Source organism: Tenrec ecaudatus, chromosome 4 (genome assembly GCF_050624435.1).
Source record: "Tenrec ecaudatus isolate mTenEca1 chromosome 4, mTenEca1.hap1, whole genome shotgun sequence".
Taxonomy (NCBI): Eukaryota; Metazoa; Chordata; class Mammalia; order Afrosoricida; family Tenrecidae; genus Tenrec; species Tenrec ecaudatus.
In genome coordinates, this window is record NC_134533.1 from 118,510,134 (window position 1) to 118,526,300 (window position 16,167).

General features: G+C 47.5%; 1 non-coding gene across 1 annotated transcript; it reads left to right on the forward strand.

Moving 5' to 3' along the window:
• Positions 1-3,214: 3,214 nt before the first annotated feature.
• LOC142447448 (U6 spliceosomal RNA) lies at positions 3,215-3,321 on the forward strand. The gene has a single exon (XR_012784149.1). It is a non-coding gene; the product is annotated as a U6 spliceosomal RNA (small nuclear RNA).
• The last annotated feature ends 12,846 nt before the right edge of the window (positions 3,322-16,167 follow it).

Sequence of the window (16,167 nt, forward strand, 5' to 3'; positions counted from 1 at the left end):
GCAAATGTTTTGAGAATGATGATGGCAACAAATGTACATATGTTCTTGACACAATGGATGGATGTATGCTTTGTGATAAGAATTGCACGAGCCCCAATAAAATGATTTTAAAAAAATCAGCCTCCTGATGTGCTGCTAAGCCTGTGCTCTCAGTCCTGCAGACCAGCTGCTGTGGGAGAACAAGCCCCCACAAAGGAAGGGGTCTTGTGGAGTGATTGTGTAATTGAAAGGAATAAATAAAGAGACAGACAAAAAGTTTTGGGTGCTCACCTCCTCCATGAAGCCAGGTCTAAGGGAGAGAGAGGGGGTAGGGCAGGGAATTCATTTAACAATGTGTTTATAAAGTCTCAGGGCAGCCAGACCTCATTAATTACACACCTAACAAGGTGGGCAGTGTCCTAACCCTAGAGGTCCCTGACTGAGTTCCCTGGGGGAGAAACCTAATGCTAGCATTGGGGCGGGCACAGGGGCGTCGGCTGCCCCTTAAACAAGGAGAATGAAAACATCCAAACCCATCTGCTCCTAGAGAGGGCCTGCCGGCCCTATCAGATCAGTGTGTGCTTGTAGAGGAACAGGAGGCAGCACTGTTCTGGGAGGACATTGTGGGGATGAGTTTTAATTAGGAGAATGTGACTGGGACTCTTCTCCAACTCACAAATGTGAAGGTCTCCCCACCGCCCCCCGAACCTGCTTCTTACTCACCTTCCAGCATCGAGAATGTGTCCGCATGCACTCTGTTCCAGGCCCGTTTCCCACAGCTGCACAGGAGTGGCTCCAGGGGCTAAGTGGCAACACAGTTTCAAGGTCACTGCCCCCTGCTTCCTCCCACCAGGCGTCCGATTCAGGAAATTTCCCGCAGTGACCACACTTTCTTGCAGAACCACACCCGGGCTCCCACGCTGCGGGCCTGCTTGGGTCTCAAGGCCCGTGGGAGATGAGCACCGTCGCGCTCTGGGGCAAGGCTGTGTGGTTCAACAATCTTTTAAATTGTGCTCTGCTTATTTCATTTCCAGGACTCCAGCTTGCTGCATAAGATCGCTTTAGACTCGTGGTTCTCAACCTGTGGGTCGAGACCCTTTCACAGGGGTCGTCCGATTCATAATAGTAGCAAAATTACTGTGATGAAGTAGCAACAAAAATAACTTTATGGTTGGGGGTCACCACCACATGAGGAACTGTATGAAAGGGTCGCGGCCTTAGGGAGGTGGAGCACCACTGCTTTAGACTATTGACAGCCAAGAGGTTACTTTGAGGACTAAGGTGCGCCAGACCCAAGCCATGGTCTTTCCAATGGCCTCGTGTGCATGTGGAAGTTGGACCCTGAATAAGGAAGACCAAAGAAGAATCCGTGATTTGAATTACGGTGTTGACGAAGACCACTGAATGTGTCGTGGACTGGCAGAAGGTCAAACCAATCTGTCTGGGAAGCAATACGTCCAGAGTGCTCCTTGGAGGCAAGGACGGTCAGACTTTGTCTTCCATACTTTGGACACATTGTGAAAAGGGGCCAGTCTCTGGAGGACATCACACCGGCTAAAGCGGAGGGGAAGGCCCTCTACGAGCTGGGCGGCACAGTGGCGGCTGTGACAGAGGGCTCAGCCACAGGCACACGGCGAGGACGGGGTTATTATCCTGGGTCAGAACCGCCTCCTGGCCATCTGACAACAGCGATAGTCCCCGGGCCCTCATAATCTTTGCTTTTGAGTAAGTGCTAACCTTTGGTCGCACACTGGTGCTTTTGGGTAGATCTTCTGGGTCAGTGTTTATCTTGGGTTGCACTGTGCTGTGTGGCTGAAGAGGGATCTCAGGATAGGCTTGGCTTCGTCACAGCTTTGGCACTGTGGTCACACGTGCCCTTAGTCATGACATTTCTGGCTCACGACAAACAGCGAAGAGATTTTTGCTTTTGAGAAGGACAAATGTTTAGGTTTGGGTGTACTGGGATTTAACTTTGGAGTGCTAGCTTTGTGGAAAGCCACACTCAGGGTGAAAGTCTAAAGTCAGTTTTCTGATCACCCCGAAGATTTAACTCCATTACGTTTTCTTACCATTAACTGTTGGTGTGATAAAGTGGATTGCTACCTCCCCTGACCAGCCCGGGGAGGGGCAGTCTAGCCCTTAGGAGAATGCAGGTGTGGCGTGCTCTTAAAATTTTTTTGGGATCATTTTATTGAGGGCTCTTACAATTCTTATTACAACCCATACATAAATTGTATCAAGCATATTTTTATATGCTACCGTCATTCTTTTCTAGACAATTACTTTCTATTGAGCCCTTGATAGATGATAAATTATTATTGTTATTTTCATATCTCACACCAACCACTGTCTCCCTTCCCCAGTGGTTTCTGTTCTTCCCTGTGAGGGGTGTGTGGTTATGTGTCGATCGTTATGCTTGGTTCCCCCACCCCTCCTCCCTACCCTTCTGGTATTGCTATTTCCATCCCCACTCCTCGGTTGCGTGTGTTGTGAGCTCTGTCTCTTATCTACACCTGTGTACATGCCCCGGTCTAGTCTGAAGTGAGAGGCATCACTGGGGTTATGATAGTATGTGTGTGTGTGTGTGTGTGTGTGTGTGTGTGTGTGTGTCTAAGCCTCAAGGAACCAGAAAAATATTATTTACTTTACTGCACCCTGGTTGGCTCATCCCTTCCCTGTGACCTCCTGTGGGGGATGTTCCATTGTCTGCAGATGGGCTTTGGGTCTCTGCTCCAAGCCCCCTTATTCTCAACCATATGGTTTTACTTGGTTGATTGTGAAGGGGCTTGTGATGCCTGTCACCTGGCCCCGATGATACCTCAGGATCCCACAGGCTGGTGTGCTTCCTCCGTGTGGGCTCCTTGTTTCTCTGCTGGATGCCTGCTTGTTTATCTTCAAGCCTTTAACACCCAGATGCTGTGTCTTTTAGCTGGGCTCCATCTGCCTTCTTCACCACATTTGCTTATCGACCCATTTTGTCTTCAGCAATTGTGTCGGGAGGGTGAGCATTTCAGATTGCCAATTTGTTAGAACAAAGTGCTCTTGTGTTGAGGGAGGGTATGAGCAGAGCCCCGAAGTTTGTCCACTACCGCAGTGTATGGCCATATAAATATTTGTGCATAGGCCAATGCCTCTATTTTTATGGATTAATGTATTTACATAGGGACACACTATGTTAGTCTGGGTACTTTAGAGAAAGAAATCCACAGAAACTCATGTATAAAGGAGAGTTTTCGTGCTTGCTTCGGCGGCACATATACTAAAATTGGAACGATACAGAGAAGATTAGCATGGCCCCTGCGCAAGGATGACACGCAAATTCGTGAAGCGTTCCATATTTTTAAAATCGTTCATAGACTTCTGTAAAATGCAAGATAAATTAAAGTTATTATAACAGTGATTCTTTCCAAAAAAAAAAAAGGAGAGTTTTATATAAAGGTTAAGTGGACAGCAAGAGAACATCCCAAAGTCCCCCCAACCCAGTGCTGCCCAAGCCAAGTCCACCATTAATCCATATGTCCGAGACCAATCCACAAAGTCCTCCTCCATCTCACAAAACACACGCAATGATGCTGACTGCAGGAGGAAAGCCGGGTCAATGAATGTGTAAGCATCTCAGTGCTGGCAGGAGTCTCCACATGGCTGCTCCAGCACCCAGGGCTGCATCAGGGTAGGTCCATGCAGCTTCTCTTGGGGATGTCTTTCAGGAAGTGAGCCTCGCCTGCTAAAGCAGGGAACTGGCTAAGGCAGCTGCACCTTGGACCAGCCATCACAAAGCAAGAGACCCAAGAACTAGAAAGGCGAGGCTCACCAAGACATTTATCTCTCCACCCTTCATTTAACCCCACATGTGTTTATTGGCCAGGTTGGCACAAAAAACAGTAACTATCTTACACACCTATGCTTATACCTCTATCCACAGCTCTGCTTCCTAGATCATCCCTGTTTCCTTTTACCTTCCTTCTGCCCCACCATCGCACTCACCCTATTTCTGCCTCATAGAAGTACAATGAGTACTTCTGCCTCTCAGCTAGACTGCTGTTGCGCCAGCGCTCCCAGGATCTCTATACCCTCCTCGCTAGTCTTATTCCCTAGTTGTTCCCGTTTATGATGCTGTTTACCCACCCAAATCCCTCCAGGACTATTGGTCCCGTTGCTTTCTCCTTGAGTTTGCTTCCCATGCCTGTCCGTGGTGTGCTCTTGATGGAAGTTGGGGTACTAGGGCCCCAGTGGCCATGAGGCTTGATTGCCTTGGTTGGAGGGCCCCGCTCCAATCTTACAAGCGTGTCTGTCTGGAGTAGTGTACATGCTAGCCACGGTGCCTCTCCTGCTTCTGTGTCCTGCCTGCAGCTGTGGTGCTTTGCTCTGCCGCCACTCCTGCCTGTGTGATAGTCTCCCCTGTGTGCCATGCGCTATTTAAGTGTTTCTATGAGTCCTTGGACACCATCATGGCCTCTAGCCATTGGCCTCCCTCAGCCGGATAAGTTGTCCTTGTCTTCGCCCAGCTTAAGGCTTAAGAAGTGTGGCTCTCTCCAATATATTGGAATGTGGGGTCTTGTCCCCTAGAATGAGGTCAGCAGCAGCTCTTGTGAGGAAATGGCCTCCCAGTGAGACCTGGAGTGTGAGGAGCTAGGACTCAAGGAAGCCTTCAGAGTGCCTCTGACCCCCACCTTCATCCCAAATCACTATTATAATACGGAGCCCTGATGGCATAGTCGGTTACATGTTGGGATGCTAATCACAAGGTCAGCAGTTCAAAACCACCAACCACTTCACGGGAGAAAGATGAGGCTCTCTACTCTCATAAAGAGTGACAGCCTTGGAAACCTAGAGGGGCAGCTCTACCCTGTCCTATAGGGCCACCATGAGTCAGAATGGGCTTGGGGGGGCGGTGCATTATTATAGCTGATTGATTTGCTTTATAATAGAAAAATCTGATATTTATTAGTCATAATGACTAAAGGGGATCTTGGGCTTGGAGTTCTAACTCCACTTTAGGTGTGCTTTAAAATCTGTACACTCAAAAAAAAATCTATACACTCTACCCGGGGTCTGCTTGTCCCTCCCCAGAGCATGGGGATTTCCACTGGGCCATTTACAAGCAAATTCTAATGCTCTGTAGAGAGCCCAGGGCTGTCCCAGAGGCCCTTGTCAGTCAAGGTCTGGAAACTATCTGGGGGCAGATAGGTAGACAGGGAACATAAAGGTGGTCCAAATTAACTGGAGGAAAATGCAAACCACGTTAAAAATATCCGGTGAATATTTATAGGATTGCCTTTATAGAGCCTTGTAGAAACAAACGAATTGGCGGATACTTGGAGAAACATGCAAACGAACAGCTAGGAAAGACTCCTCTGCCATAGGCCATATGGAATCTGCTGCTCCCATTACATCTACTTCGAGCTCCTCACAAATACCCACTGCTCAGTGGCACGGGTCTGCCATGGGTGCAGGGTCAGTGGATGACGCCTCGTTTTCTTTGGCCGGGGGCTGGGTACTATTATGGAAGCATTTTCCTGTGCTTTCATATGCTATCCTCAAAATTCCATCCTCTGGCTGTTTTCATATAAAAATCCCCCTTTTAAAACATGGTGAATTAGGTCCAAACTTAAGAGAGGATCATCCGCTTTCTATTCAGCAAGTCGTACACACGTTGTTCAAGTCCTCATTTCAATTTCCTCACTGCCCCTCACCTATCCCATTGTCTCCCTCTTCCTTGGAGTCAGTGCTCCCTGCTGATCTCAAATGGTTGATTATTCTCACACGGAGGGGGCTTAGTTCTAGACCTGAAGAGTGGCTATGGGTCAGACAGTCTCTATCTGACCACTAAGCCTGGTCTCGGTCATGATTTTGATTTCCCCCCACACTCTATCCGGACCTTCTAAGGCAGTGGTTCACAACCTTCCTAATGTCACAACCCTTTAATACAGTTCCTCATGTTGTGGTGAACCCCCCAACCATAAAATTATTATTATTTTAAAAATCATTTTATTGGGGGCGCATACAACTCATCACAATCCAGACATACATCGTATCAAGACATTTATTTGTACATTTGTTGCCATCATCATTCTCAGAACATTTGCTTTCTACTTGAGTCCTTGGTATCAACTCCTTTTTTCTCCTCCCTCCCCGCTCCCAACCTCCCCCACGAACCCTTGATAATTTATAAATTATTATTTTGTCATAAAATTATTTTCATTGCTACTTCATAACTGTAATTTTGCTTGTTATGAATTGGGTGACCCCTGTGAAAGGGTCATTTGACCCCCAAAGGGGTCTCAACCCACAGGTTGAGAACCTCGGGTCTAAGGTGATCCCTTTCAGAGCACGTGGTGGTGGCAGCCGGGCGGGATCTAGTTCTTCTGGCCTCAGGGCTGTGTGCGGTCCGTTAGTCCATTGGACTCAGTGTCACCATGTGTCTGTTGCGTTTCATCCCTCTGTGTCTGTGGATGGGGAGAGACCAATCGTTGCACCTTCAGACGGCTGTTCAGGAGCTTTTAAGACCCTGATTGATTCCTGCTTGCTAACGTAGCACGCGGAACACTGTCTTTGTGAAATGGGTCACACAGATTGTCCTTGGTGTGGTGTCCCTGAGACTATGTTCCTGGTCTCCCAGGTCGAGTGATTCATTCCCCAAGGAGTTTGGCTTCACAGTTTTCACGGCATTCCCTGTCTCCTTCACCATTTGTGCAGCCATGCTCTGACATCGCTGTAGCCTGGTCCCAGGTTAGAAGCATTTTGATCATCAGCTTAGTCTTCTCAGTTGTGGCTCATTGAGGGTGACCACCTGTCACGCACAGAGGAAGCCCTGGTCCCAAACAAAAGAGGTGCTCGTTTGAGAGACCTTTATGCACTTCTTGGTGTGGGCAACGGGCCAGTTACTGCACACACGACAAGCCCAGCAAGGCTGCTGAGGTGGGCTTCAGACACCTGAGTTTGCAGCGCCAGTGGGACACTGGACGATCCGTGTGGAGAAAGCAGTTGGAAGCTGAGTGTTGTGAGTGAGGGTCAGGCTCAGGACTCAGATTTAGAAACTGTCACATGGAGAGGATAGGAGAGGAAGCCACCAGGGCAACTGGAGACAGAGAAGCGTCCACAGGATAATTACTTGACGAGTTGAAATGCTGGAAGTCCAAACAGAGCCATGGGCACTTTGAAAGACACATCTGCTTAAAGGGTCAACGCCTTGGTATCCCTCCAGGGTAGCTCCGCTCTGCACACAGGGCCACCCTGCAGCAGGATTGAACTAACAATCAACAGACCCAATGCACCTTAGGCCCAGGACGGGGAAGTCATGGGCATTATGTGCATGCAGGGAAAATCAGCAATCATGGCCCCTGGACAGGGAAGCAGTGGTGAGTCAGGTGTCTTGAAAGAGAGGTGGGGCACATTTTCCACGATGACAATAGTGATTCCCTGACAATAACAAGTGGGTTGGAAAGGGGGAACCGATTACAAGGATCTATATGTGACCTCCTCCCTGGGGGACAGACAACAGAGAAGGGGGGTGAAGGGAGACGCTGGATAGGGCAAGATATGACAAAATAACAATCTATAAATTATCAAGGGCTCATGAGGGAGGAGGGAGCGGGGAGGGAGGGGGAAAAAAAGAGGACCTGATGCAGAGGGCTTAAGTGGAGAGCAAATGCTTTGAAAATGATTAGGGCAAAGAATGTACAGATGTGCTTTATACAATTGATGTATGTATATGTATGGATTGTGATAAAAGAGTTGTATGAGCCCCTAATAAAATGTTTAAGAAAAACCAAAAACACCAACCATATGGCCTGGGCAGGGAACCCAGCAACGATTTTGGTTACTCTCCTTCGTTGAGAGAGATTAGCATTTTGTGCTCAGTTTGAGACGGGCATGGGAGTACAGAGACAATTGTCTAGAAAATCATGTAACCAAAACTGAGTATCTAGAGGTGGTAATCGTTTACAGACTGGTTCCAAGAAGTTGGAGATTAAAATTGTCCCAAATATCCAAGTCTTCCAAGATGCTATTCTGCTCCATCCTGCCCTGCCCCCAGCCCCATTCCACCGTCCCCTCACATCTCTAGGTTCTGGGATTTGCTGCAACCAGCATTCCACAGGAACCCACAAAACGTGGAGGACGTATTTCAGGTGGTGGTGAGTGCTGTTCAGCCCCAATTCTGAAGGTCAGGCCGAGGTGAGCCAAAGGCAAGGTCCGGAGCCAGAACCTCCAAATGTCCAGAAGTCACAGCAGGTCTTCTTCCAGGAGCACAGAGGTCTGGCCTTCCCAGTGAGATGCCATGGTAGGGCTGTATGGGGGTGCCCATACGCATACCCACTTGAGGAAACAAAGTCATACCCTCTTCTATGGTAGAACAAAACTTTGGTGGCTGCAGTGGTTACTTGTTGAGCTGTTTAACCATAAGGTCTGAAGTTCAAACCCATCAGCCATTCTGACCAGGCTTTCTACTCCCATAAAGAGTTACGGTCTTGGAAACTCGCGGGCAGTTCTACCCTGTCCTACAGGGTGGCTATGAGTCAGCATAGACTTGATGGCAGTGAGTGTGGTTTTTGGTGAGGGTAGGAACCAACCCACACCCTTTGATTGCTCGTGGGGATCTTGAACTCCACTTTAGTCAACTCACTCACTGGTGATCTCAAACCTCTGACCTTGCAGTTAGCAGCCCAACACATACCTCCTACACCAACAGGGCTCCTCACATCCTCTACTAAGGTGGCATCTTAAAGATGGCCCCAAGGAGGAGGTTGGCTTGGTTCATTCCCTCTACTACGGGCAGGATCTGATCTGTTAAGGAGCCCTGCTGGTGTAGTGGTTATACGTTGGGCTTCTCACTGCAGTCAGCAGTTCAAAACCACCAGGCGATCTCTCTCTCTCGACAAAGACAGGGTTTTCTACTGCCATAAAGAGCTAGTCTGAGAAACTCCCGGGGCAGCTCTCCCAGACCTCTAGGGTCCCTGTGACTCAGCACAAACTCTATGCAGGGCGTTTGGTCTTGGGCTTAAACCATGAGTAGAGTAGAGAATGCGGGACGACAGGCACTCAGAGTGCAGACTGTCCTTTGTCATCTAAGGAAGTATTGCTAGGAGGCCATGTGAATGGGTTACAACTCACTGTAGTCTATGGCTAGATGGGGAACGAGGCAACCTCGAGACCAACGGTTCTAATGCCGCAACCCTTTCATACTGTTTCTCAGGTTGTGGTGACCCCCCAACCATAAAATTAGTTTTGTTGTTACTTCATAACTGTAGTTTTGCTACTGTTATGAATTGTCATGTAAATATCTAATATGCAGGATGTATTTTCATTGTTACAAATTGAACATAATTAAAGCATAGTGATTAATCACAAAAACAATATCTAACTATATATTGTAAAATATTTATTTCTAATGACAAATCAATAAAATTTTGTCTTGCAGCATGGTGTAGCATGGGTAACAGTCTTCACGCCGGGTACTCACATGTGGGCGGACCTGCCTGGAAACGGATGGAGGAGCATGTCGGTTCCTAAGACCATCAGAAATACGTGTTTTCTGATGGTCTTATGCGACCCTGTGAAAGGGTCATTTAACCCTCAAAGGGTCTGCGACTCACAGGTTGAGAACTGCTGCTCTGGAAGAAGAGAAAGGGTGGAACCGAGGTCTGACAGGGCTGAGAGGATGGATGGAGGAAAAAGAGTGCCTTTTTCGAACCCATGATCTACATATTTCAGTGGTTCCTGGCTCTGCCCTACAGTGTGACTCCGTTGTGACCCAGTGCCCCGGACCGGCTCGCTGCACGAGGATCACCAGAACTTTGCGGGATGGAGGAGGCAGGCTGTGCTCAGCCCGATAGGGACCTGTGACAAAGTAGAGATGGAGAATTCAACACAAGCAGGATGAAAGCCATATGTCCCTCCTTGGTTTGGTCTGACCCCACCCCGACTGCCTATACCTCAGCCCAGCTAGTGTGAGATAAGCGGCTTTTCTTCTGATTATCCTCATGGCAGGGGGGATTCATGTTGGACCTGTCCTTCTGTGATAGGCTAACTTCGCTGAGCATAATTTCCTCCAACTCTTCCCAAGAAGTGATGTGCTTCATGGAATCATCCTGGGAGATAGTGGGGGGCACAGAGCCGGACCCCAAGCCCACAGCCTTCCTGTGATTCTGACTCATATAATGGGGTTTCTGAGAGCAGAAGGGCCCTCTGGGTTTGCAGGGCTGTAAACTGTCGGGAAGCAGGTGACTGCCTTTCTGTCGAGGCTCCTCAGGGAGGAGGACCCTGAAGCTTAGTCACCAGGTGCAAACCATTTGTGGCACGCAGGAACACAAATTTCCCAATCCCTGTGGGCTAGAGTCCCCAATACCCTTGGACTATTACACGGTCAGTGAACATTAAAGGAGGCTTCCTGAGGAAGCTGGAGGTGTGCAGCTGCAGCCATCTAAGAATAGTCTCCAAGCAGATAAACCGCACAGGGGCTGGGAAGGAAAAGGAGCCGTTTCCCAGCTGGGGACCTCTTTTGTCAAAGACAATGAGGTCACCCCCCTGAGGATGCTGAGAAGGCCTGATTCAGCTGGAGGGGAAACAGTCTGGATTAGCAGTTTGGGAATCCAGACACCCATTTCCGAAAGGGTTTCCCCTTGTGAACTGCCTGGGAATCACAGTCTCAAACTGATCTTCCTATTCCCAGTGCACTGTGGGAGCTGACTGAACGTATTAAAAGAGAGACCAACTCTGGGACCCACCCCAATCCCAACTACGTGGACACCTTCCCTCCCGCAGAAGAAGGCGCTTCAGAGGGCAGCTCTGAAGCTACAACTCAGGGAGAGGGGCACATCTGATCAGAGCACACAGGAGCAAACTAAGAGGGGAGAGAGACTGGAACACATCCTGGCCCACCAAGCCTGAAGGATGATATTCTGGCTCAGAGCAGCCAATGCACGGAGAAGATCATAGGGCCAGTCCCACCAGGAGAGACAATGTCCCTCACTGACCCATATCGCTGTGAGGGATAACACTGGAGACACAGTTCAGGAATTGTGCCCGATCTGGCGATGCTAAGGGTGTGCAACAGAGCAGCAAGTGCCTAGGGAACACCAAAAATAGACTTTGGGCCCAGGGCGTGGCACTCCATCTGACTCGACCAGAAAATACTCCTAAAGGTCAGCAAACAGACCTTGAACTATTTATATTTCTTTTTTTTTTGGTCATTGATTTTGTTTTCTTTTCCTATTTTGCTTTGCTCTGTCCTTTTTTGTGTGCTTATTATTGTCTCTGTATATCTATCTAGATCAACAATCCGGAGGAGAAAACAAAGGGACCAACAGTTTGGGATGGGGAGGGAAAACACCAAAGGGGGAGGTGGGGGAAATGAAGTGGGTGCTAACAAACCCAGGGATAGGGAACAACAAGTGATCTAAAATCGATGGTGAGGAGTGTGTAAGATACTGGGTAGGGCATGAACAAGGGCAATGAAACCAAGAGGAATTACTGAAACCCAAATGAAAGCTGAATAAGAGGAAAGTAAAAGGAAGTAGAGGAAAAAACTAGGATGCAAAGGGCATTTATAGAGGTCTAAATACAGACATGTACATATGCAAATATAGTTATATTTGAGGATGGGGAAATAGATCTACATACATATATTTATAGATTTAGTATCAAGGTAGCAGATGGACATTGGGCCTCTACTCAAGTACTCCTTCAATGCAACAACACTTTGTCTATTAACCTGGCATTCCATGATGCTCACCTTCCCAACATGATCGCTGAAGACAAAGCCGATGCGTAAGCAAATGTGAAGAAAGCTGATGGTGCCCAGCCATCAAAAGATACAGCATCTGGGGTCTTAAAGGCTTGAAGATAAACAAGTGGCCATCTAGCTCAGAAGCAACAAACCCCACATGGAAGAAGCACACCCACCTGTGTGAGCTTGAGGTGTTGATGGGATCAGTTATCAGTCATCAAAGAACAAAAAATAATATATCAATGTGAATGAGGGGGAGTGTGGCGTGGAGACCCAAAGCCCATCTGTAGACAATTGGGCATCCCCTTACAGAAGGGTCTTGGGGAGATGAGCCAGTCAGGGTGCTGTATTGCACCAATGAAACATACAACTTTCCTCTAGCTTTTTAATGCTTCCAAGCCCCCACTAACATGACCCCACTTCTACCTTACAAATCTGGCTAGACCAGAGCATGTACACAGGTACAGATAAGAGCTGGAAACACAGGGATTCTGGGACAGAGAAACTTCTCAGAACCCATATTGAGTAGTGATACCAGGAGGGTAAGAAGGTGGGGTAGAAAAGGAGAACCAATCACAATGATCTACATATAATCCCCTCTCTGGAGGACAGACAACAGAAAAGTGGATGAAGAGAGACATTGGTCAGTGTAAGACATGAAAACATAATTTATAAACTATCAAGGTTTCAGGAGGGAGGGATGGGAAAATGAGGAGCTGATAACAAGGGCTCTAGTAGAAAGAAAATGTTTTGAAAATGATGATGGCAACAAATGTATGAATGTGCTTGACACAATGGATGTGATAAGAGGTGTACGAGTCCCCCCAAAATTAAAAAAAACAAATAATTAAGCTTACCTAGTAAAAATGTTGGCCTTGAGCATTGTCCTCTTTTAAGAACTGTCTATGTTATAAGGGTGCTTTATTCAATTGATGCCTGTATGGATTGTGATAAGAGTTGCATGAGCCCCAATAAAATGATTTATTAAAAAAAAAAACAAAACTGTCTATGTGGGCATGAACTGACAATTCAAAAACTTAGACCAGCAGTGAGTTTATGTCAATGAGAGAGAGACAACTTAGAAGAGGAGGATAAAAATCATTGTATAACTTTAAGGATGTAATTAATGTCAACAGACTGTACATGTAGAGAAAATAATAATAAGACAGAGACCAAGCAGTGGGTTTGCAGAGGCCCTGGCGGTAGTGCAATCTCAGAGCCCAGCCCAGAGGACCCCATCCCAGAGCCCACCTGTACCCCCACCCCACCCCCTAAAAAAGCTCACCCTAGGCCAAGAAGCCAGCATTTGTTTGTCGGTTTTGGGTGCTGTGGTGGTGTGTGTGTGATTGGGGGCACCAAGTCAGAGGCAGTCCAATCAAGCCTGTATGCAAGCAAGACACACACCAGCAATCAAAACCATGCCTTGAGGAGGGTGGGGGAGGGAGACAGCGGTCAGTGCAAAATATGAAATAGTGATAATTAATAATTTATAGAAGGGCTCAAAAAGAAAATAAATGTTTAGAAATTAATGATGGCAACTGATGTACAAATATGCTTGACACAGTTGATGCCGTCTTACAGCAGAGCTACCACCACGCCATGGGCGGGAGGCCGCCTGCACGGGAAAAGTTTCCAGGACCTTTACTGGCTGATGGGGCACAACTCAAGCATATGACTAATGGGACTTTTGAATGTACAAAGCATGAATGTAGGAAAGTTGGAAGTCATGAAAAATGAAATTGAACGTATAGAGTTTGATATTCTGAACTAAAAAATGAACTGGTATTGGCCATTTTGAATCAGAAAATTGCATCACTTACTATGCCAGGGATGACACATTCAAGAGGAAAATGGTGGTATTCGTAGTCCAAACAGGAAAGAAAGAACTCAAAAAGAAAAAAAAAAGAAAGAAATCATCGTGGTTGTCAGAAGACTCTGAAACTTGCACTTTATCATAGAGTAGCTATGAACTGAAAAATTCAAATGGTGGGTTAGGAGACAAAGTCGAACATTATAATGACATGTGCAGGGACCTAGAGTCAGAAAACCAAAACGGAGAAGATGCTCAGCATCTCTGAAATGGAAAGAACTACAGGAAAAATGCAAGCCTTGAGTTACCACATTGAATGACTCTATCAGCAAGATATTAAACGACGCGGGAAGCGTCAAAAGATGACAAGAACACAGAGTCACTCTAACTAGTCAGCACTCAGCCATCTCAGGAGGCAGCCTATGAACGAGAACCAATGGTGCTGAAGGAAGAAGTCCAAGCTGCACGGTAAGCATTAGTCAAAACCAAGGCTCCCGGAATTGATGGAATGTCAATTGACATGATTCAATAAGCCGAGGAAGCACTGGAAGCCCTCAATCATCTATGCTAAGGAATTTGGAAGGCAGCTGCTTGGCCATCTGGCAGAGAGACCCACATCTGGACCCATTCCAAAGGAAGGTGGCTGAGTGCACAAAACAAATATCATTGGATTACGGTGGCGGCAAAGACTATCGAAAGCCCCGTGGACCGACAAAAGAACAAACACATCTGTCTTTGACGATGTTCAGCCAGAATGCTCCTTAGAGGCCAGGGTGGCAAGACTTTGTGGCACGTACTTGGGGAGACAGTCCCTGAAGAAGGGGATATCATGCTGGTTACGTGGAGGGCCAGTGGAAAAGAGGGCACTCTTCAGTAACAAGGATGGGCACAGTAGCTGCATCGATGAGCTCAAACGGAGTCACACTTGTGAGGCTGACCTAGCACCTGGCAGTGGTTTACTCTGCTGTACGTGGGGTCCGGGTGAGTTGGAAACAACTTGACAGTGTCTAACAACAACAAACCATTGACATCACCGCAAGTAAAATGTGACCGTCCAGCAATGACCGCAGACCATGGCCAGAAACTCAGGCTGAATTAAGACGAGGACACGAAACAAGGGATAGCATTGCTGACTGATCTCCTGTCTGAAAGCAGCGAATACCAGGAAGATGTTTACTTGTGTTCCACTGATTAGTCAACTGTGTGGATCATGACAAACTATGGAGGAAGAAGACTCCAGCCCCTTCGTCGTGCTCACGAGGAACTTGTACATGGCAGTGGGAACAGAGCAAGGGCGATTGCATAGTTTAACCTCAGGAAAGTGGGCCTCAGGGCTGCACCCTCTGCCCACGTGTAGTCAGCCGGTAAGCTGAGCAAAGCATCAGAGAAGCTGCATTCTAGGAAGAAGAGTGTGGCATCCTGGCCCACCAGGCCCCGAGGAGAGGACCATAGGGCTGGCCCCACCCCCAGACATGACATCCTTCACTGACCCATAGAGCTATGGAGGACAGCACTGGGGACACAGTGTGGGAGATGTGCCTGATATGACCCCACCCCACTGGATGAAACACTAGGGCGTGCAGAGAAGCAGGGGGAGCAAAGCAACAAAGTCCCTGATGAATACCAACAATAGACTTTGGGGCCAGGGCGTGGCAGCCCATCAGACTCCACCGGAAAACACTCCTAAAGGTCAACAGACAGATCTGGAACTGTTTATAGGCCTTTCTTTTTTTGCTGTTGTTTTTATTTTGTTATGTTTTGCTTTGCCTTGTTTTTGTGCTCATTATTGTCTCTGCATGTCTATCTAGATATGGTAGGCGGGATAAACCATCCAGAGGAGAAAACAATGGTATGGTGGTTGGGAGGGTGGTGGTGGACACCAGAGAGGGGGAGGTGGGGAACGGAAGGGGGTGCCAACAAACCCAGGGAGAAGGGAAGAACAAGTGACCTAAAATCGATGGCGAGGAGAGTGTAGGAGGCCTAGTAGGGCATGAACAAGGGCAATGCAACCAAGAGGAATTAGTGAAACTGAATGAAGGGTGAACATCATAGTGGGACAAGAGGAAAGTAAAAGGAAATAGAGGAAATAATTAGGAGGCAAAGGGCATTTATAGAGGTCTAAATATAGGTATGTACATATGTAAATACTTTTATACATAATAATAGGGAAATAGATCTATGTACATATATTTATATGTTAAGTACCAAGGTGGCAGAGGGACATTGGGCCTCGACTCAAGTACTCCCTCAACGCAAGAACACTTTGTTCTAATAACCCAGCATTATGTGATACTCATTTTCGCTGAAGACAAAGCGGGTGCATAGCAAATGTGGTGAAAGCTGATGGGGTCTTAAAGGCTTGAAGAGAAACAAACGGCCATCTAGCTGAGAAGCATCAAAGCCCACATGGAAGAATCACACCAGCCTGTGTGATCACGAGGTGTGGAGGTGTCGGTGGGATCAGGTATCAGGCATCAAAGACTCAAAACAAAAATCATGTCAATGTGAATGAGGGGCAGGTCAGAGTGGAGACCCCAAACCCATCTGTAGACAATTGTGCATCCCCTTACAGAAGGGACTCCGAGAAGAGACCAGCCAGTCAAGATGCAGCATAGCACTGAGGAAACACACGACTTTCCTCTAGTTCTTTAGT